Source organism: Camelus bactrianus, chromosome 5, assembly GCF_048773025.1.
Source record: "Camelus bactrianus isolate YW-2024 breed Bactrian camel chromosome 5, ASM4877302v1, whole genome shotgun sequence".
Taxonomy (NCBI): domain Eukaryota; kingdom Metazoa; phylum Chordata; class Mammalia; order Artiodactyla; family Camelidae; genus Camelus; species Camelus bactrianus.
Window position 1 is genome coordinate 25,890,869 of NC_133543.1, and position 22,351 is coordinate 25,913,219.

The window sequence follows — 22,351 nt, forward strand, 5'->3', positions numbered from 1 at the left end:
ATAGGATCAAATTGAAACATCCTCACTCTATGTTTAATGTTGTAATCAAGAGCTCTGCCCCTAGGTAGCAGAAATGGCAGTTAATAGTCCCACTCAAATAGATTCTGGGTGGGACAGTTTGTGGCCGGTTCACTTTGACAGCAGCCACTAACCACATATCCATACAGAGGAAAGCCAATCACCTCGCGCTTCCTCCTTTTGGCAGTGAATCTTTCAAGTGTTCACACTGCAGGCTGATGTGTACTTGGTGAAGAATAAGAGCTTGTCCTTTGAAAGCTTTTTCACTTAAATCATATCATCACTTCTGGTGGGTGAAAAGCACAGTGTGGAGGAAAACTTTGTGCTGACTTTTCAGGAGCAGGACTTTGGGGCAGGTTAAATACAGTGTGTGAGTGCTGGTACCTTGAGGGATGCCCAGAGCCACTGAGCTGCTGGAGGGTCCTCCCCATGGCTACACTTTCTCTTTTGAAGCAGACAAGACATGATACAAGGAGATGAACTCCTCTTTCCCAACCTCATTTGAATATTCATTGTATGATAGTTATAGAACTTGGAGTGAGCCAGTAAAAACTGGATCGGCACTTCCAGATTTTCGGTACCCAGATTTTTATAACTCAACTACAAATACTCACAAGAAGAAATAAAATGCATGATAACTAGCAGGAGGAGATGTTTTTCCTTTGAATTGTCTTTCTGAAGTAAAAAGACAGTTGTATTGGTCCCTGGTGCTTTTGAAATAATAATGACAGTGATGGTATGATGAGCTTTTTCCTACTCGTAGGTGGAACATTCTTGCTTTCTTGAATTCACAATGTCAGTATAAATAAATTCTAATTTAAATCTTTGGATAGTCTTTGCTCTTCCAGTCTGTGGCCCAGAAGGTATTAAAACCTAACAGACATTCAACAGATTGAAATAAAAATTCTATTCTGATCTCTCTTACCCAGTCATTAATCTATCCACCTACCAAACATGTATTCAGCATCTTCTTAGTTCATTAGACACTGAGGACCAGCATGGGTAAGGTAAAGTCCTCATCTTCAAGGATGACAAATAATTACACACACTGTGGTTCAAACAATGATAGAGGTAGTCACTGAGTGACATGGTATTATGGAGAATGGAGGCTTAGACTACAGTGGTTGGTAGACCAGTCTTAGAGAAGAACCTTTGTAGAAATTACCCCTAAAGTAAAGTTTAGAGACTATAACTTAACCATGTAGAGTGATTTCAGACATGTAAGATAGGACAATATGATCAAAAGCATAGAGGAACTGTAAACAAGTTAGTAGTGCTGGGAGGCAGGGAGAGGAGAGACGAGGCTGAACAGGTTGACAGGAGATAGATGCTGGAGGAACTTGTAAGTTAGACTAGGGACCAGGCTCCTTTGGAGAAGCTATTGCTGACATTTAGGTTAAAGCTGATGAAAGTCTGAGCGAGGATAGTCTTAGTGAGATTGACAAGTAAGGATAATAAAAATTTTAAACAGTTTTAGGAGATAAACCCAGATGAACTTGGTAGGAGATGAGTAGATAAGAAAAGTCTATGATTCCTCCGAGATTTCTAGCCTGGCTACCTGGTTTCGTGTTGTTTTGCATGCGATAAGATGACAACGTATGCGGTTTGAGATTGGCTGGATTTGAGGCATCTCTGCATATTCAGGTCACCACAGTTCACAGAAGGTTGGATTAATGAGCCTGAGGCTTGGAAAAGAAGGTCTGGTCTGGAGATAAGAAAATGGCAGTTAAAACCAGAAGTGTAAGCAAATTGGATTATCCAAGGGAGAGAGGCAAGAGTGAGGAGAACAATATATTGAATACAGAGGAAGACCATCTTTTAAGGGTAGGATGGAGGAAAAAGAATGTCTGAGGAAGACAGAGGAGGAGTCATCAAAGAAGTATGAAGAGAACCAGGTAAGCACAGTGTCCTGGAAGCTCAGAGAGCAGGTTATAGATAATGAGAGAGCAACCAGTGATTGCTACAGAGAATCCCAAGGTAATACAACCTCCAGCATGCCCAGTGGGTCCAATGGATTTAACCCATCTTGGTATTCTACATCCCAACATCCCCTTCTGCTGAGGCCAGTTTATCTTTGCCAGAAATCCCAATAAGAGAGAAACGGTGGAAACCAGATGCACAGAGATGTGTTAACTATTGTCTTGCCTGCTTCACAATCCGTGGCTTGCCTGGAAGATCCAGCCCTTCACAAGGCTGCAGTCACAGCTGGTGTGTGCTTCTGTGTCTCTGCACAGTTCTCCACCACATCAGGGTTTGTTGTGCCCCAAGAAGGTGGTGTAGCAATTCCGGGAATCTGAGTGATAAAAACATGCCACAATTAGAGGTTCCAGATAAGTTTATTTTAAGGATACTTAAAGATTACTCACATCAAGCTTCCATTATTCAGAGTCATTGGTCTCACACACACACAGAGTTGCTGTGGTATGTGAGAATGTCTAACCATATCCCAGAGTACTCCAGACTACTGCCATCTTAAAATAACCAAGCTTACTTGCTTGTTTTAAATTGTAGTTTTATGGTTCCCCTTCACTAATATGGTGGGAGCTGTCCAAGGTCTGTCTCTAACAGCTTCCAGTCCTCCCCTGACTTAAGGCTCCACGTATGGGGTGAGCAGGAGTCGTGGCAGAAATACCCCTTTTAAGTGGCTATTGCCTCAGTTCTAGAAGGCTCTAGCTACCTTACTTTGGTTCTGTTTGGTTTTTCATGTTTTTTTCCTGGTTTTATCAAGATATAACTGACATATAATATTGTATACATTTTTCTACCATATAATGACTTGCTATATGTATATATTTCAAAGTAATCACCACAATACGTTTAGTTAACATCTATCACCTCACATAGTTACAATTTTTTCTTACGCTGAGAGCTTCAAAGATTTATTCTCTTAGCAACTTTCAAATATAGTGTACCATATTGTTAACTATAGTCATCATGCTGTATATTACATCTCCAGACTTATTTATCTTATAACTGGAAATTTGTATCTTTTGACCACCTTCACTCAATTCCCACTCCACCCTTCAGCCACCACGGGCAATTACCAGTCTCTTCTCTTTTTCTATGAATTTGGATTTTTTTTGATTCTATGTGTGAGATCACATGATATTTGTCTTTCTCTGTCTGACTTATTTTACTTAGCATGTTGCCCCCAAGGTCCAAACATGTTGTCTCAGATGGCAGGATTTCTTTCTATCTCATGGCTAATATTCCATTGTGAATATATACCACCCTTTCTTTGTCCATTCATTTGTCAGCAGACACTTCGGTTGTTTTCTTGTCTTGGCTATGGTAAAAGATGCTTCAGTGAACATGGGGTTTCAGATATTTCTTCAGGGGATAGTGATTTCATTTCCTTTGGGTATTACCCAGAAGTGAAATTTCTGGGTGATATGGTAGTTTTATTTATTTTTTTTTTTTAGGAACTTTCATACTGTTTTCCACAGTGGCTGCACCAATTTATATCACCAACAGTGCATGAGGGCTCCCTTCTTTCCGCATCCTCACCAACATTTGTTATTTGTGTTCTTTTTGATGACAGCAGTTCTGATAGGTGTGAGGTGTTATCTCATTGTGGTTTTGATTCACCTTTCCATGGTGATTAGTGATGGTGAGCACTGTTTCATGTACCTGTTGACCATTTGTATGTCTTCATTGGAAAAATGTCTATTCAGGTCCTTTGTCCATTTTTAATTGAATCCATTATTGAGTTGTATGAGTTCCTTGTATACTGGCTAACTTATTTGAGGAATGACCTTCTAAAACAGGGATGACCTGAGAAAAGCATACACTTCCCATTGCTTCCCATATGCACTGTTTGGGTTATATTCCTGTATTCATTCATTTTGAGAATATACTGACTGTTGAGATGGCTCATTTGTGTAACCATATGCCCATCCCTAGTTGCCACTTCTCGACGTGGTCTCCTTGGCAGACCTTGGTAATGCATCAGAGATTAATTACTGTGCTTCAATTCAGTCTCAGAATCCTTGCCTACAGAGCACTCGTGGTAGTAAGTAGCAATGACTCAGACATTACATGAGATGAAAGCTCGTTGCTGGCTGTGGCCTGCTGCATTCTAGTGCTGAATCAGAACTACAGATATGACGAAAAAGCACATTTATTTCCCAGGTTGTTACAATTAAATTAAAGAAACAAAATATATCTGAGTAATTGAAAGCAGTATTCAGATGTATCCTCTCTACAGGGAAAGGCAAATCAGCGTCACTGTATTTGAGTCTTTGCCCTGATTTTCAAGTATTGACTGGAGGGTTGAGGTAGATGCCACTGAAGGGCTCTTGTCACCATGGGAGTTACTATTGTATCAGGGACTGAGCAGTCCCTAAATCTGTGGCTATTAATATTGGTATGTATAAGGGTCATATGAAGAACTCACGCAAAAGGCAGATTTCCTAAGTCTTACCCCAAGATTCCCTTTCAGTAAACATACAGACTTAAGCCCATGAATCCAGATTTTTATAAGAACCATGTTAATTCTGATCTAGACAGTTTGAAGAACTCCACTTTGAGAAATACTGTGCTGGAGGAGTGGTCTCCAAAGCCAGATGTGCACATCCCTGCTACAGGGGACAACCCTATATGGTGCAGAGATAAAACTTTAGAACTTTTACTAATGTTTATCTTAAAAAAGGACAGTTATTAAGCTTTGTTGCTGGTTGGCACTCTTGCCATCATTGGACTCATATGACAATGAACTGGTCATGTCCTGGACCAGGTGTTTAGAATCCTGACGAGTTGAGTTGGGGTGGAAGTTGATTTGAGTTCTGCTTACTGTGGTATAATAAGATTTATGTTGCCTGGGTAAATGGATTTAAGGGTCAATGATCTTAATTAAACTCCCCCTCATAGCACAGGCAAGTGGCTTAAACAGATGTTCTACAAAGAACCTGTGAATTGATGATAATGTCAAAGGAACACCCACAAAGGAGCAAGAGAAGGTGGCTGGCCATTGTCCCGTTCATTCAAAGCTCCTGGTCAGCTCCATCGAGGGGTAAGAAATAATGAACATCTAATCAGATATGATTACCAAGAAGACTGTTTCAGATATAGACTTAAAAACAGCCACATCACTAATGATGACCCTCTCCTAGAGTATACATGGTGTCATGAGAGATAAACTAATGTCATTCTGCTCAGCAGGGCAGAATAGCAACCAGAGGAGCATTAGAAGAAATAGAAGAGTATAGGGCAGAGGTTGGCTCCAGCCTCTGGATCCTAAACTACCAGGTTTCAATTCAAGCTCTGGTGCTTTCCAGCTGTGTGACCTTGGGTGAGTGACTTCTGTGCCTCATGACTCAGTTTCCCTTCTGTAAAATAGGCATTAAAATAATACCTACCTTGGAGGGTTATTATGAGGATTAAAGAGTTTGTATATGTAAAGTGCTTAGACCAGTGTTCAATATATGGCGTATGCAATACAAATGTTAGTCTTAAGATATAGTTTATTCCATTTTATGTCATCATGATAGATTTCTATTTCTTACATGTGTTTTGGGCATGTTTTGTAACCATTTGTAAACAAATATGCCGACATTGAGAATCTGTGCTCAAACACTGTGGGGAGTGGGGTGGGCAAGGGAAATGTATACAGTCTACTTTCCAGCCGATAACTGGGGCTCCTGAAGTTTCCCAGTTCTCAGGAGTATCAACAGTTCCTGACATCACCTTTTGCTGGGTCTGAGGGCAGGGTCTACGCTGTTGGATGGTGAGGACTGGGTCTAAAAGCAGAAACATTATTATTACCTTTTGGCAATTTTCTCTGTACATCTCTTCTGTATATTAAACATTCTGACCTATCACTTCATTCTACTTCCTTTCGTACCTTTTTATTCCAATCCTCACATCTGTCATGCCAAGATATAACCTGAAAAGGTGTTCGGGAATGTGCTAGTTAGGAATCATGAACTTCTGAGGACTTACTTGCTCCCTGCTCCTTTCCCCCTCCAGGTGGTATCAGCCCTCTGTCCCCGGGCCTCTGTTCATGGGCACGAGTGCCTCCCTGGATGGGCACACCCAAGCCATGTGGACAAACAGGTGCTTACATACACAGTTCTTCCCCTTTCCACTCAGTACTGCTAGGTGAGGCTGAACTTTGTTCAAAAGCAACATTGCTGAGAAGACTATAAAGGGGAATATATAAAGGAAACACCAAATAGTTGAAGCAGGTGGAGATGTGCATTCTTTCTTTCTAGTCACCATTTACTGAACACACAGCCCACCATCTCTTTCCTCAATCTGCTCCTGCAAACTCCCACCCAAGGTGGCGTCAGGTGGGATCCCCTGTGCCTCCCCAGTGACTATGTTCCAGTTGTCACTGCCTGTAGGTCAAAGCCCGTACTCTGTAAACGTTCACTTAGTCTCATCCATTATTCTGATTCTGCCTTATGGTCTTATGTTCAGGATTGCATTAGAAGATCCTAAATGTCCCCTCCAGCTTCCTCTTCCTATCTCTCCCAGTGGGCACTTCTCCACGATTGTTTTATCAGTTTCCAAACACATCAAGCTTGTTTTCTCATGGATTTTCCTTCCAGTCATCCCCTAACACTCTCAGCTGATGCAGTCCTATCTGGCTTTGTAGGATGCCTCTAATCCCTCATTTTCTGAGGCACTCTGATAGAACAGGGGGAGAGGCAGCCTTTGGTGCATCTCAAGTGATACCCCAGAGCTGGCTGTCTACTTTGTAGAACCGAATCGTATGTCTCCAAGCAGGACTACTTGATCTGGTACAGAGCCTTCAGGGGACATTTCTCAGGTGCCTTTTTTTTCTAATACAGCTCAGCAATATCCAGAATCTGAATACTGAACATCTTATACATCACTTAACCATTGCATCTCCAATTTGGAAAAGAATCTATCTCTTACCTCTGCCCGATGCATGAGTCCCCTCTGAGCACCCCAGGGCACCACCTGGTGGTGACCTCACCATCTCTCCAGGCCTCTCATTCCCCAGCCAGAATGGCTTCCATTTATTTCAGAACTGATGTCAGAGAACACATCTGAATTTCAAGACAACACAGCAAAAGCTATAAAAGAAATTCAGGTGGAACTAGTACTAGATTTGGAATATAATCAGAGTGTTTGGGTGCTCTGGAAACGTGTATTGAATATAGCCAGATTACTGAGGTTTAACATTTGTTTACTATGCTAGTTTCTACTCAAAGTGGGTGTTGAAAAGGTAATATTCTTTGAAGCAGATGGGCTTGTCTTGGGAAACCTGTAGCGTTCTAAAATGGTAAATGGCCAGAGAGGGCATTCTGGTTCTTTGTCTGACATCTAAGCTTCTTCTCTGGGCACAGGCAGGCCTAGTCAGCTTGAGCTATTACAGTTTATTGGTGCAGTCTTGACAGGAGGCCTGTTGCTTTGTAAAATACAGACATGCATTAGCTTGGCTTTTGGGATGTGCATGGCAGGTGGCGTTGCTGCTTGTTGATACACGTGGATACTTGTGATTTCTTTACTGATTGTCAATGCTTTGATATTGTTTTCATCTTTATAACTTGTCTAAGTCCCAGGGGAATCCTGTTACTCAGATGATTCTTCAAAGGCCTGTATCAGCCATGTTCTCCGGCTTCCCCTTGTCCCAGATTCTCATGTTAAGTTTCCTCAGTTGGCCTCATCTGCCAGCACTGATTCCTTCATTGATTTATCTTTCTACACAGTGGTTGATGATATTGAGAGCACGTTCAGGACCTTCACACACTGCTTGGGTATAAACAAGCATTTTATTAAATGCTTTAAATGAGCTAAAAATGGAAGACAAATGCAGATGAAACTGTACTATATTCTCTTGTTGAACTGCTTTCATTGGTCAGGCAGTAACAGTGGAAGGCAGGACGAATTGCCCAGTCCCTTTGTGGTAGGTAGAATCATGCTCCCCTCACCCGTCTTCAGAATGTCTGGGTCCTAGCCCCCTAAGCCTTTGAATATTTTAATTTACATTGCAAATATAATAAAAGGGACAGACCTTGAGATGGGGAGATTATCTCAGATTATCCAGATGGGCCCAATCTAATCACGCAAGTGTTTAAAATGGACAGCCGCTCCCAGCTGTGATCAGAGGTCAATGTTACTATGAAATAAAAGTCACAGACAGATTCAGCTTGCTGGCTTGGAAGATGGAGAAAGGGGACCACAAGTCACGAAGTTTGAATGGCCTCTAGAAGCTAGAAAAGGCTAGGAAACATATTCTCCCCTAGATGTTCCAGAAAGGAATGCAGCCTTGATTATAGCCTGTGAGATCTGTGTTGGACTTGACCTACTGTAAAATACTAAATTTGTGTTTTTTAAGCCTCTCACTTTGTGGTAATTCACCACAGCAATAGAAAACTGACACATTGTATTTTGAAAAACACAGTGAAAGTAAATATATTTATGAAAATAAATATTTTTTTCATTTTTATTAGGAATATGGTTATTATGTTCTATATCCAGAAGGACTTGCAGCAAAGTCAAATACAGCCTATCCATAGAAAGCTAAGGGCCTTTGGGAGGTATGCATGTGTAAGTGCTCTGATTGCTATTTATTTTGGAATCATCCAGAGTTGGAATGACTGACACCTCTTCTATGAAGTCTTAGAACTCTTTGGCAATCCAGCAATTAAATGTCTGGGGGGCATCTACAAAGGACCTTTATAAAATGCTAACTTGATGACACTCCTCATCTTAAGTCCTTTAGTTGCTCTTTTCCTCCAATAAAAGCCAAGCTCCTTAGCATCTCTACGAGGCTCTTCAAGTAGCATCTGCCTCTTCCTCCGGCCTTCTCTTTTACCCCTTCCTCTGTCCGAGGCTTACCAATGCTTGCCCTTCTGAAGGCATCCTCTTCTTTCTCACCCCCATGCCGCTGCACATGCTGCTGCTGCCTCCTTCTTCTCCCCACGCCTTGCTCCTATTCATGGATGACTCAGCCCAGGCATTAGCTTCTTATGGAAACCTCCTTGCTGCTCTCCAGCCATTCCCAACACCCCCACCCCAATCCTCCTCACTCCCATAAAACGCTCCGTCTTAACATCCGTATTAGCATTTATCATGCTGTATTATGATGCATTGCTTGTCTATATTTTTTAGAAGCTCTTTATTGATCACCAGACCCCTTTTCGTCTAACCTAATGCCTACTCCTGCATGTGGCTGACATCCAGGAGGTGCTCAAGAAGTACTTGCTGAATGAAAAACATGCCCCCTATTCTCATGGTTCATGAAGAATTTGGCTTGGGTAATTGGAAGGCTCTGTGCTTTCTTTAGACACCTGAGTGCTGGCCCAGAGGCTCCTGATTCTTGTTCTTTCCTTTTTTTCCACAGTATGAGCTATTTCCCCTAGTTCAAGCAGTGCAAGAAGGTACAGAAAAAAAAGCAAAGTTTAGAGGAAGAATTCTTAACCTGGAGCCCAAGGATCCCCTAAAAATTTCATGGATGGGCTTCAGAGGGTCTGGTGGGCCACCTGAAATACACACATGACTTGTTTCTATGTCTGTTTCTGGGAGAAAGTCAGAGCTTTTCTTATATTCTCAAACGAAAGTGGTCCAGGGAATCCTACAAGGGATGGTGCAGCAGTGGAGAAATAGACTCAAATAAGCCTTCCTCTGACTTCACGCTACTCTTGTTCAATGTCAAGCTTCTCCCTTTTGGAAGCTTTTGTTATTCCGTTTGCACCCAAAGGAAGAAATTATTTCTGTTCTGGCTTAATAGGCGGTTTGAGGGGGAAGCCTTCATAGAAGGATGGTTCAGGGTGATATTTCCTCCCTATTGGGAATGAAGGATGTGATTCTGACACTACTCTAGTAAACAAGTGGGATATCAGGCTCAGAGTGGCTTAAACACAGTTGTTTACATGGGATTTCATATTCTCTTAGGACTGACAGGCGACTTTGAAGTGTCACTTAGCATCACTACCTGCTTTGAAGAAACATTCCAGATAAACCATGAGTTGGACTAAATTTAATTGCATTTGTAAGGGTGCTTCCCCCACCCCTAAGAAGGTGCTTCCTTAATCTTACCTGGGGCGCTTGACCCTTAAGAGTGAAAAATCAGAAACTGATTGCTTGGAAAAGTATTCTGTGTCTTGCCTTTCCCATCAAGCATAAAGCAATGGAGAGAAACAAAATGTAACCAAGGATTTAGATCCTTTGGTTAAACAGTGTGCAGTCTTCCGGAGCTGGGCACACGATGGGTTCTCTAAACAGGCAGCAAGCCTGCACACAGAAGCTCTTCTGCAAATAAGCCACAAAGTCACAGACCTGGGCACAGCATTTAAATAAGAGCAAGTAGGGGGAAAAAGTCTCTTCCTCAAGGTCAATGTCTTATTCGCTGTGAATTCATTTGGGGGACCTGAAGAAACTATCCTGATAATTAGGGAATTTTTCCTTGGAGAAGGACAGTTTTCTAATGGCTGCATCCAAAGCTCATCTAACATTGTCAAAACTATGAGACCAGGGCAGGGAGAAGCTAGCCATTCTGCCTCAGTTAGTGAGCTTGCTGCCTTAGTGCTTTGGGGGTGTCTGTGAATCAGAAAGAAAGACTCAATAAATACAGCAATTTGAATCCATTGCATCCATCCATTCATTCATTAAAATGTCAGTTATTTAGAGTATCTGCTGTGAGGCAAGCATTACACTAGGCTCTGAGATTCTCCTAGATAGTTTTGGCTACAAGGGGCCCATTTATTTTAGTAGAATGAGCGAATAATTGCCTCTTAGCTTTGTTTATTCTACTGAATATTAATTAATCCATCTGCACTTATTAAACTCATATTAACCCTCTTCTGCCACTTGCGGAGCTATGAGAGCTGTGTTGGCAGAGAGCTGGAGAAGGAGATGACAGAGTGCCTATCCTTAAAGAGTTTACTGTCTACTTTAAGTCTTTTTGTTAGAAACAGCAAGTTACACCCTATAAATCAGTGTTTCCTTTCCCCTGGTTCCTCTTTCCTGTAGAGGCAGCTCTGTTCTAGAAGAGTGGTTTCTCGAGTTTGCTTGAGCAGCAAGGCAAACTCAGTTTGGCTGTAAGGGAGAGCGCCAGCTAAGGCTAATTTTGCTTAAATCCAAGCTCACCAAAAGTCTTCAGGCCTCCTAAAATCGTGGAATTACCAGACAGAAAATAACCTTAAGAGGTTATTTTCCTTTTTCTTCTCCCTACATAGAAGATGATCTCAGCTAACCCCTGGAACAGAATTTCACTTATTCTATTATTTTTGCTCCAGTTCTACATTCTTTAAATTACCCATGTATTTCTGAACCCACTTTCCTCCCACTTCCCGACATCTTTTACCCTTTGATCTATGGATTCAGTCTGACTTTTTTACATTTTCTTGAGCTGGAAATTTCCTCTTCCCTTGAATTACAATGAAACCTACCAGCTCTTGGTGTTCCTGCCCTTTGACAATCCTAGACAGTATTTGCTTTTTTCCTGCTGTTGACTGACACTGGCTCTATCTTGGAGTCAACCTGACTTTAACACGACCTGTACTGCCTTCTATCCATTACTGGAGTTTACATGACATATACATGGTTAAGTGCACATATAGAGTTATCTCCTTTTGGGTTCTTCCTCTTCCCTTGTTTTGTGCTACCTCTGTCCTCAGATATACTCTCTTAGGGCTAAAATCAAATCAGAACAATTTTTCAGAGAATGTTTATCTGACTCCAAAGACCTCTGGACCTGAAGATCATTGTTGAACTGGGCACTTTCTACTTTAACTAGAAGATAGAGGGTTTTAAGAGGCTGCAGATAGTACTTTTGATGGTGAGTTTCAGGAAGTTTCCCTTGTAAAGAAAGATCTTATTTAAAATTCCTTATAAATTATAACTTAATTAAAAAGTCAAGAAAACAAAGGAAGAACTGTGCAAATCTTTTCAATGGTTTTTGTGCCATTTTTTAAAATTGACGTATAGTCAGTTATAATATGTCAGTCTCTGGTGTACAGCATGTTTCAGTCATACATAGACACCTGTTCAATTTCATAGTCTTTTTTCGTTATAAGTTACTACAAGATATTGAATATAGTTCCCCATACTATACAGAAGGAATTTGTTTTTTTTAATCTATTTTATATATAGTAGCTAGTATTTGCAAATCTCGAACCCCCAACTTATCCCTTCCCACCCCCTTTCCCCCTGGTAGCCATAAGTTTGTTTACTATGTCTATGGGTCTGTTTCTGTTTTGTAGATAAGTTCATTAGTGTCTTCTTTCTGTGCTATTTTTGACGCTTATATGCTATGTATTTAGAAGGCAATATCTACTGATTGGTTTGAAAGATCATTTCTTTTTACACTAGGGGAAAAAGATTAGTTAAAGAAGATAAAGGCTAATAAGTCCCTACTGATACCATTCAGAAGTTTGATAATTCTAACTGCAGGTAAGGAATAAGGTGACCTTTTTCTGTGCTAGCATAGCATCTAGTGCTTAAGATTTATTATAACATGCATCACACTGCATTACAATTGTTAGTATTCTCGTTTGCTTAACTATAAACTTGTTGATTTTTTACTTTCTGTTATTGCTTTACTGGTTCAAATATCTCTTGGCTGCAAAAGAAAGGAACCCAGCTCAGACCAGCTTAAGCATAAAAGGAAATGTATTGGCTCAAATAGTGAAAATGTCTGGGCTCCAGTCTGGCCTGCGTGCATGTAGTCAAATATCAGTACTCACTCTTTTGCTCACTACCTCTCATGCAGATTGTATATTAACTACATTTTCTCTCACAGAAGAAGGCTCCCTACATATAGCCAGAGAAGGTGGCCACATGCAACCACTGCTCACTTGGAATGTATAGCTTCTGATGGAAAGGTTAATATTTTTTAAATTTCTCTGAAAGAATACTTCCTGAGAGGACTCTGATCAGGTCATCTTGGGTCCCATGCTTATCCCATCGTGACCAAGAGAATGGACGACTTAGCTGTACATGTTTGAGTCATGTGTCTACTCCTGAGGCAGGTACATGCAGTCAGTCTCACTCAATCCATAGGAAATGGGATATAGATAATTCCCAAAGGGGTAGAATGTTGGGAAATCTGCCACCTTGTTAACTAATATAGGTTTTATAGGTTTTGGCATCTAAAAGATAATCCGTAAATGTTGGATAAAGAGATAAAAAGAGCACCTGTTCAGTCCTTTTGACTATTAAAACTTGTCTCCCTCCAAAGTCCAACTTGAATGCCTTTTCCCAGATACCCTCTCAGTTCATTGCAGTCATGATCTGGTTTTACACCGTTGGATTTTGAGTTGGTTTTTTGGTCATAAATTTGAGACTGGGGCCTTGTCTTGAAGCTTTTTTGTACTGTCTTGCCTTGATATCTGACTCCAGTATTACTACTTAATTTTTGATGTACCTCTGAGACTCTCACTAAATACTTACTGATTTGATTTGCTAGAAAGGAACTTATGACATGACAACTTTGCATATTGTACTTAATCTCAGCATTTAAGGTCTGGGTATGAATATCCTCTCTCTTTGTCAGCTCTCTTCTCCATGGGGCAGAAGCACTGTGGACTGGTGATATGAATTCTGCTTCTGGAGCTCCTTACTGGGTAATGAGGAAACAGTTTGTCTTCTACACCTTATGCTTCTGCATATATAAAATATGGATGACAGAACCTTCTGTTCCAGGCTTTTGAGATAATAAATTAAATCACATTTTACTCAATTACCATCATTATTTTCACTGTGTTTTGTTAATAATGAAAGATGGCTGATGTCCAGAGTGCTGAATAAAAAGTCCTGTGGTGAATGGTGCTAGGGGATCTTAATTTCTAATGGTTGCCCCAGATATTCTGATGCAAAACTACATGGAATATATATATATACACACACACACACACACACACATACATACATACGTATGTGTGTATATATATATATATAATAAGAAAAGTGATCTTTGACCCTTATTTGCCTCATACTTCAAATAATTTCTATAATTTAATAATTCACTCACTTATTTATTCAACAAATATTTATTTGTTGCTGAGAACACCAAGTAAGACAAGCTCTCCGGTTTACCACTCTCCAAGAATGGCTTGAGGATACAGATGTTCTGAAATATCTGTATGTAGAAGAGTCACATGGTGAGCTTGTTAAAATGCAAATTATAGATAGGATCCTATCCCCGTTGAGCCTCACTCAGTAAGGCTGGTATAAGATCCCTAAACCTCCATTTGCTCATACCCCAGGGGGCTTTGGAACACACTTTCAAAGCCAATGACCTAATAATATATGTGAAAATTCTCTGAAGTGTAATCATCATTCTGAGGCAATAATGAGGATATTCTGTTTGAGTTCACTGCAGGCATGGATTAGCAGACTTGGGGAAGAAACTTGCCACCTAACATACTAAGCCACTCCGTAATGGGTTAGAAAATACCCGGATACGCCATGGAGGAACCTTGTGTCCTAGAGAAAAGCTCACGGACCAAAGTTATATAAGACTGGGCTGATATCAGCAGTTATTGCCAAGTGAAGTAATAGGGGATCCCTGAGTCATTTCTGTTGAGTCGCCTAGAAGTCTTGTGGGACTTGCAGATGAGTCGAACCTTTATCCCTCCAGATACTGGAAGACTGGGAGAGTAACAGGAGATTTTTCTCCCTCTAGGTATCGATTCTGCTAATACCCTTCTTGGCTATCAGCTGATGTTTGAAGGGCTGTGTTGCTTTCCAGTGTTCCTACAGGTTATCACCAAGATCTAGCAGTCTTACAAACTATATTTTTGAAAATAAGATTTTCTTGACCTTTCTGTTACGTCATCATGGCTCTTAAATTTAGCCTAAATCTTAAATAGCAAATGATATTGCCTACATATAGATCATCCCAACCATTTTCCCAGCTCAGTAGGCATCTCTCTGAAGTCTGCATTGACAGTGTTCCTGTTGATGGCTGCTCGACTTCTGAGCCCTGAAATGACTGCACAGTATTCTTCCTTCTGTCCATCAAGAAACAGAACAAGTCTTTATCATGGTGCCGGTATTCCTTCCATTCTAGATATAACCGCCTAAAACAAAACAAAAATAAAAATTAGGTTTGCATTTTTCTTTTTGTAAGGCAAAGAGGCATCAAGGTGCATTTCAGTTGTGGAGATAACTGAATAATCAATGTTTTGGGAAGAAGAATCCAACACACGATAGAAGCACATTTCCGCTAAACAGCAATTTCTCTTATAGAATCTGCATATTTGATTGCTTAAACCCACCAAACTCGGTAGTTTAGTGGATTCTGCTATGCAAATATTTAAATTTTTAGCAATCTGTATGGTTTATTTATCTGTCTACGTCATCCTCTTTTAGCATGCTAACAGGTGATATAAAAGCACATAAGCTGTAAATTAGACTCCAGTCCCAAGTGAAATATGATTTATCACCTTTACAGACAGTAAAAACACAACTGTTATGTCATCCCAGGCTTCAATATCACAATAGCCACCAATTAAACATGCCAACATTTTCATTGGGATGTTGTCTATAGAAATGCCATTTAATAACTTATCTGTAAAGACAACTTTTGTTAATTAAAAGATATAATATTATGGAATAGGTTTTTCTTTTTAAAGAACCCAAACACAGACACTGTAGAAGGCATGAATTTGTTTCCAGGGATCTGCAATCTAGGGAAAACCTTGATTTCTAGTAACCCTCTAAAGCTCATGGTTCATCCAGGGTCTGTCTCTCACCTCTCTTTCCTGTGTGTAAATAAACAATGATCACCCCAATAAGAACAGAGGTCACTTATTCAGAGCTTGCTATAGCAAGGGAGTCAGCCACCATCACTTTGTGTTTGGCAGAGACTCAAAGGCAGGCAGAATGGCTTCAGTTATGCTCTGATTAAAAGTTGTTTGGGAAACCAGAGACAGGCTAACTAAAAGTAGGGTATCTTATGTGACTGGTTTTGAGGAACATATTTGGTTTCCTCTGGTTGGTCTTCTGTGGGAAGAAGAGACAAAAAATATGGAAGCTGGCAGTCAATGACCAAGTCCTGACCATTTGAGCCCACTGCTGCATATGTTGTGGTTTGACTTCCTAGACTGGTTGCTGTGGAGGCTGTGTTTTGGATTCCTGGGCAAGCTGTTACAAAAGCTGTGAGTCAGAGTTCTGTTGTCATTTATGGTCTGGCCACTGTCTGTATATTCAGTCTGTTCATCCCTCCTTTTGGTCATTCCCTTAATTGTGAGAGATTAAGTAATTCACAGAAGTTAAGAGATTCAGATCTTCCCCTCTTGAAGATTTCCTAGTTGTCCCCCTAGTCATAGAGTCATGAGATTTTCTTGACCTTTCTGTTACGTCATCATGGCGATCATCTCATAAGAGAGCAGCTGTGCAGAAGCATTTAAGGCTCTGGATAGAATGCAATGGTCCAGCATCATGATCACTGTGACAAAAACAAGAACAATTAATAATACCTGTAAAGTCCTTAGGAATCTGGAACCCCACTCTCCAACCCAGGCAAGAGAACAAATCCCATAGGCCATAGGATATATGGCCTAGAATATGGAACAAGAGAGGATGTTCTGTCTTACCTGTTTCCTTGATCCAAATACAGCTAGAGGTATTGGCACAGACACCAGCATAGCTAACCAACAAGAAATCTAGATCAATGTGATTACCCATCAATACTCACGACCATGAATTTAGATGGCTCTCTCTGTTCCACGTAGGGCAGAGATGGTACTGTTAACAACTGCTGCCAGAGTTATGGGATAAGTTCATTACAGTCCTTTCTACTTGTATAATTTCCACCACTGGGACCACTACTCTGATTTTTCACAATAAGAATGAGTTACATGAACACCTAGGTAAAACACTTGAATAGTGAAAGGTGAGCTTCATTCTGGAGCCCCTGTCTGAGTTGGAGTAGCCTTTCAATTGGGTCAAATTTGGAATTCCTTCTTTAGTTGTGATATGTGAACCCACGGATGAACTACCTGGAGTCTCAATGCTGCATTTGTTATTAACAACACTTCATAAGGTTCTTTGCAATGAGATTAAAGAGAAGTTTTTCTCTGATGTCTCCTTTAGTAGACAAAATCTTCTGATCCAAGATCATGATGAGTCTGTGTAAGATGTTGTAGGAAGGCACCCTTAAACTGTCAGTGATAGGACTGGCTATACCATATGGGTCCTTTGCAATATTTTGCCATAACTGCATGCAGCAGGGCATGCCTAGTATCAGAGGTGAAATCCTAAAATGCGTGGGCCTTCCAGTTTCCAATTCATAAGGTGATAACTGATGTGTTCTCAAGAGAGTAGGCAATGACCGTAAGAGCTAGTGTCCTTGGCCAAAGGAGTCCAAGGGTTTCTGAACATTTTCATAATTTTAATTTAAAGATTATATTGATTCTTTCAACTGTTCCAGAAAGTTGTGGTGGTAAGGACAGTACTGTTTTTGAGTGAGGGGTAATATCTTACCGAGTTCTTTTATTATATTTCTCATAAAATGTAATCCTCAGTCATTTGGTATAAAAGTTGGTCTGCTCCAGGTTGGAAACACAAAATCAAACAGCATCTCAGCAACTGATAGGGCTATAGGTTTTTGGTAATAAATGTTTCAACCCATCCTGAAAGTAGACATGCAATAACTAAGATATATTTAAAGCTCATGGAGAGTAGAAGCTGAGTATAATCCATCCGAAGGTGTTCAAAAGCCTCCGGGGGTTTTGGTTCCTGGTTGCATCCCCACTTTATAGCTTTTCCATCGTTGACAAGACCTGAAAATAACTTGAACTGTCTTTCCAAAATATTCCCACTGATGCTGATTTAAGACGTTAACCAATTTGTCTACACCCAGGATGAGTAGTTTCATGGAGAAATATGGCTAATATCCATTTTAAACCATCTGATGCCATCAAGCACTTTTCTTGAGAGAACAGAGATGATATGAGTGAAAGGTAAAACCAGAGTTTCCCCATTGTTTGTGAAATCTGAGGCTAAACATTGATATTTTATAATGACTCTTTGGATCACTTCAGAGATTTATTCTTTTGAGGATTTGCATAAACTCATAATCATGGTTAAGGCTACTTGTTTGGCATAATGATCTGCATGAGCATTTTCTTTAGCTTCCATATGACCTCTTTTTGCATGGGCCACTACGGAGTACGTTTAAAATTCCTTAACTTGTCCATTTTTGTTGGTGGTTCCAGTAGAGGTAAGAAATACTCTTTGTTTCCAAAGCATCCCAAAGTCATGTACCACTCCAAGGGCTCAAGGGTTACAGTTAAGGAAGGCCTGGGACATGGAGAAGTCAGTGGGTTATTTGAAATACCTACCACCTGTATGATACGTTTGCTCCAAGAAAGAAGCTGAGAAAAGGTGGCAGAGCTTAATGTGGAAATGGATAAGATTAACCATCTATATTTACGGTTGATTAACTTTCTGTATTTAAGGATAAGGTGCGATATTGAGCAATTTTTCCTTCTTTGGAGCACGCTCACTGACATGAATTTTCTGACATTTCATCATCTTGGTTTCTATTGTGCAAGCTTGGACAATTTTTTATGCAGTGTCCTTTTTTTTTTTTTTCCATATAATTTGTACAAGTGTCCCTGTCACCAGGTGATCAGTTGGGATCATACCATTTATTTTGGGTCCTGTATGGGTTTTGTTCTTAAGCCCTTTCAAAATGTTCTGCCAGGAGCTGTAGTTCAGGTAAAGGAGCTATTTCTCATTCCAATTTCAGTTCTTTAAGTAGCTCTCTAATATCAGGTTTAGTTCTCATGACAAAATGAGATAAAAAAGCTGCTGTTTCCTCAGCACCTTCTTTATCTCCTGAGTGTGTCGAAGGTATTTTCTAGTGTATCTTGAAATTATCCTACAGCTTTCTCTTTTGTGGGCGTGACTAAATTATGGTCCAACCAAATTTTGTTGGAATGTCCAGGTGTCGTTTTTAGGGAAACTTTGACCTATGTTTTGGTCTTTAAAAATTTTTTTTTTAAATTTTGGATTCTTAGGTTTATTGTAGGAAGAAAGATCCTGTCCCTTACTGGGTCAGTCCAATCAGGTTTTGCCATTTAAGATTTAACCTCTGAGGTTCTGTTCAACATGTGTACATTCTAATGTGGATCAGGTAACCCTGGGTCCTGCGCTCCAAAGAATTCTAAGTTCTTCTGTGAATAGCTGTTGGTCCTCTCTGAGTTTAGGGAAATCTTTAATTATAGCTCTTAATTCAGCTTAAGTCCGAGGTTTGAGTCCTACGGTTGCCTGCATATCTGGATCATAGGAAGATAGATCTTTAGAGGTGACCTGTATTTTGGAATCTTAGGAGAGTCACTGAACAAAAGCAGTGAGTCTGGACAAGAGGAAGGAGAGAGGCGTGGACAGAGGTGAGGGAGAGAGAACAGAGGGACACGGGGAAGAGGGAGCCGGAGCTAGGGAGGCAATCAAAGGACCAGGAGAGGGAGGATTTACTAGGAAAATGAGTCTAGTTTACTTTTGCTTAAGTTGGTCAAGTGGCTTATTATCCTTAGACAAAGAATCTTTTAGTAAAGCAGTTTTTGATTCAGAATTCATTTAGTAGCCTCTGCATACTAATACAAAAATGCTTCCAATTGGGACTAAGTAATCTTACTCTCTTTCTTTTCTGTGATGCCTCCTAAAAGAATGATTTTGTCCATCTCAGTTGTTTCCCAGAGGAGCCACTGAAAAGTCCAAATCATCACTGGCAAAATACCATTTGGAAAGATAGATGTAAGAATGAGGATTATAATGAGAGCATATTTGGGAAGCAGGAGTTTCTCCTGGAAGAGGAGAAGATTTAGCCTTAGACAACCCCACGGGAGGTGGTAACAGTTGGTAGAAAAGTGGTGCTTGTGCACCTCATGTCCTGGGTACCCACCCCCTCTGAACAGAGCCAACAACTCACACTCCCAGCAAGCAGAAAACCAGAAAGAACACTCTCTCTCTCTCAAAGCCAGGCTCTCAGGATCAAAAAAATTTGAGACAGGAGGAGAACTTCATCCAGTTTTACTGGTGACCCAAAGCCAAGTTTGTCTGAACTGACACCACCCTGGTGAGAATCTTGCCAGTCCTGAGATCAGCTCCAGCAACAGCCTTATCGAGCCAATGCCTGTGCCCCACCTTGTGATTCTCTTTCTCATGAAAAGCAGTGTTTTTAGACATCACGACACAAAATGAAAGCACAAAAAGGATGTAAAGGAATGTCCTGATTCCATCAAGGATACCAAACAAATAGAAACTCATAACAAAAGTCAGGCACAAAAATGCAAATAAATAGCCAAGGAGCAAAGTTTAAAGCCCAACACCAGGTCCTCTGTCCAATTTATAGAAAATGCTACACCCCACATCTTCTGCCCAGTCAGTTTTTCTAAGGTGTATAAATTTTATTCTGGATCATCAGCATGTAAACATGTAATAATATTCCCTATATTTAAAAAAGTCCTCCTTAACTGCACATTACACACACACACACACACACACACACACACACACACACACACACACACATATACAACCACTCCATTCCATTTTTCTCTGCAGAAAAATTCATCCAAAGTTATAGTCTACATGCAGTAGCCTCTGCCACTCCTCAACTTCAATCCCCCTCCTCCCGTTATGTCTTGAACCCATTCTAACCAGGCTCCCTTCTGCACCACTCCAGCAAATACGCTTTTGTCAGGGTCACCAATGACCTCTGTGTTGCTAGATCCAATCTTAAATCCTCATCCTGCTCCATCTATTGGCAGGATTTGACCGAGCTGATTATTTCTCCTTCCCCAAAACATTTTCTTTGATGAACTTTCAACTAACCAGTCTTTCACAGTTCTCCTACCTCCCTGTCTTTCTTATGCTTCCTTGTTTGTTTCGCCTGTTCCTTGTCTGTTTCAGACATCTAAGTTAATATGGCTGCAGGCTCAGTCTTCCCACACCTCTTATTTAGCTACACTTACTCCCTAAATGATCTCATCCAATCTTAATGCCTTAAAATAATATATACTGTTGGCTCTTATATTTATGTTTATGCTGTGGGCCTCTCTACTGAACCAGCTGCTGGATGCTTAACAACTTTTCCATTTAACAGGCACCTGAAATGATACATGAACAAAACCCTAATAGTGGATTTCTTCCAAGAACCTATTCCTTCCACGTCTTCCCCAGGTTAGCAAAAGGCAATCCTATCCTTTTAGTCACTCAGACCAAAAACCTAAGCATCCTGCTTAACTCCTTCCCTGCTCTCCCACTTCACATCTAATTTGTAAGTAAATCCTATTGGCCGTATTGGCAAAATATATCTAGAATCCAGACATCACTCACTCCTTCCTAGACAACTGCATTAGCTTCCTACTGATCTCCCTAGTCCTGTTACTCTTTCCTTACATTCTAATCTTCATCCAGTAGCCACAATGATTGCATGAAATTTAAATGAGATTAAGTTAGTCCCCTTCACAAGGCTCATTCATGGCTCCCCCACTCACTCAGAATAAAAGCCAGGGTCCTTACAACAGCCTGCAGTCTGGTCCCCACAACATTTTGACCTCATCTCCTAGCAATTGACTTTGACTTACTCCACTCCAGCCACTCTACATGCTTGGATGGTCTTTAAATGTGCTCAGTATGCCCCAGCCTCAGGGCCTTTGCACTTGCTTCCTCAACCTAGAATACTCTTCTCTCTGGTGGCTGCATATTTCATATCCCTGCTTCCTTCAGCTCTCTATACAAATATCATTGTATCAGTAAGGCCTTCCCTGTCTAATCTGCTTAAAATAGTCATCACTCCCATCCTCACCACTCTGGATCCCTCTTCTATGTTACGTATACACTTCTCTGCTTCATTTTCCCCACAGCACTTCCCACCATTTGTCATGTGAGTTATTTGCTTATTTACATGTCTGTCTCCCACAACTAGAATGTAAGCTCCACATAGACAATGGCTTTGTTTTGTTTCCTGCAGTGTCTCTATGCCCAGAACAGTCCCTGGTACAGAGTAGGTGCTGGATAATACTTTTCAAACACATGAATGAATAAAACTATTATCTAAATAAAATGTTTAATAAGCCCCCATCCTGTGACTCTGCTACTATGCCAAATACTCAAGCAGATCCAAAATGTACAGAAGACGATCTGAAACAGAGACAAGATTTAAAAAAAAAAAAAGTGTTTTTAAAAAAGCAAGGGAGTGATTGAGTCCTGATTTGATTACAAATGCTATAGAAATTGAGAAGAAGGGAAGATCTTAGGGCGTAGGCAAGGAGGACTTTATGGAGGGTGGGGGAAATGGCCTAATCAATCTTGACATTGAAGTAGACTTGCCCAGCAGAGAAAAAAGATATGAGTCATGCTCTGTCCCTACTCCATATTGTGAAAATGATTAAGGCACAAAATT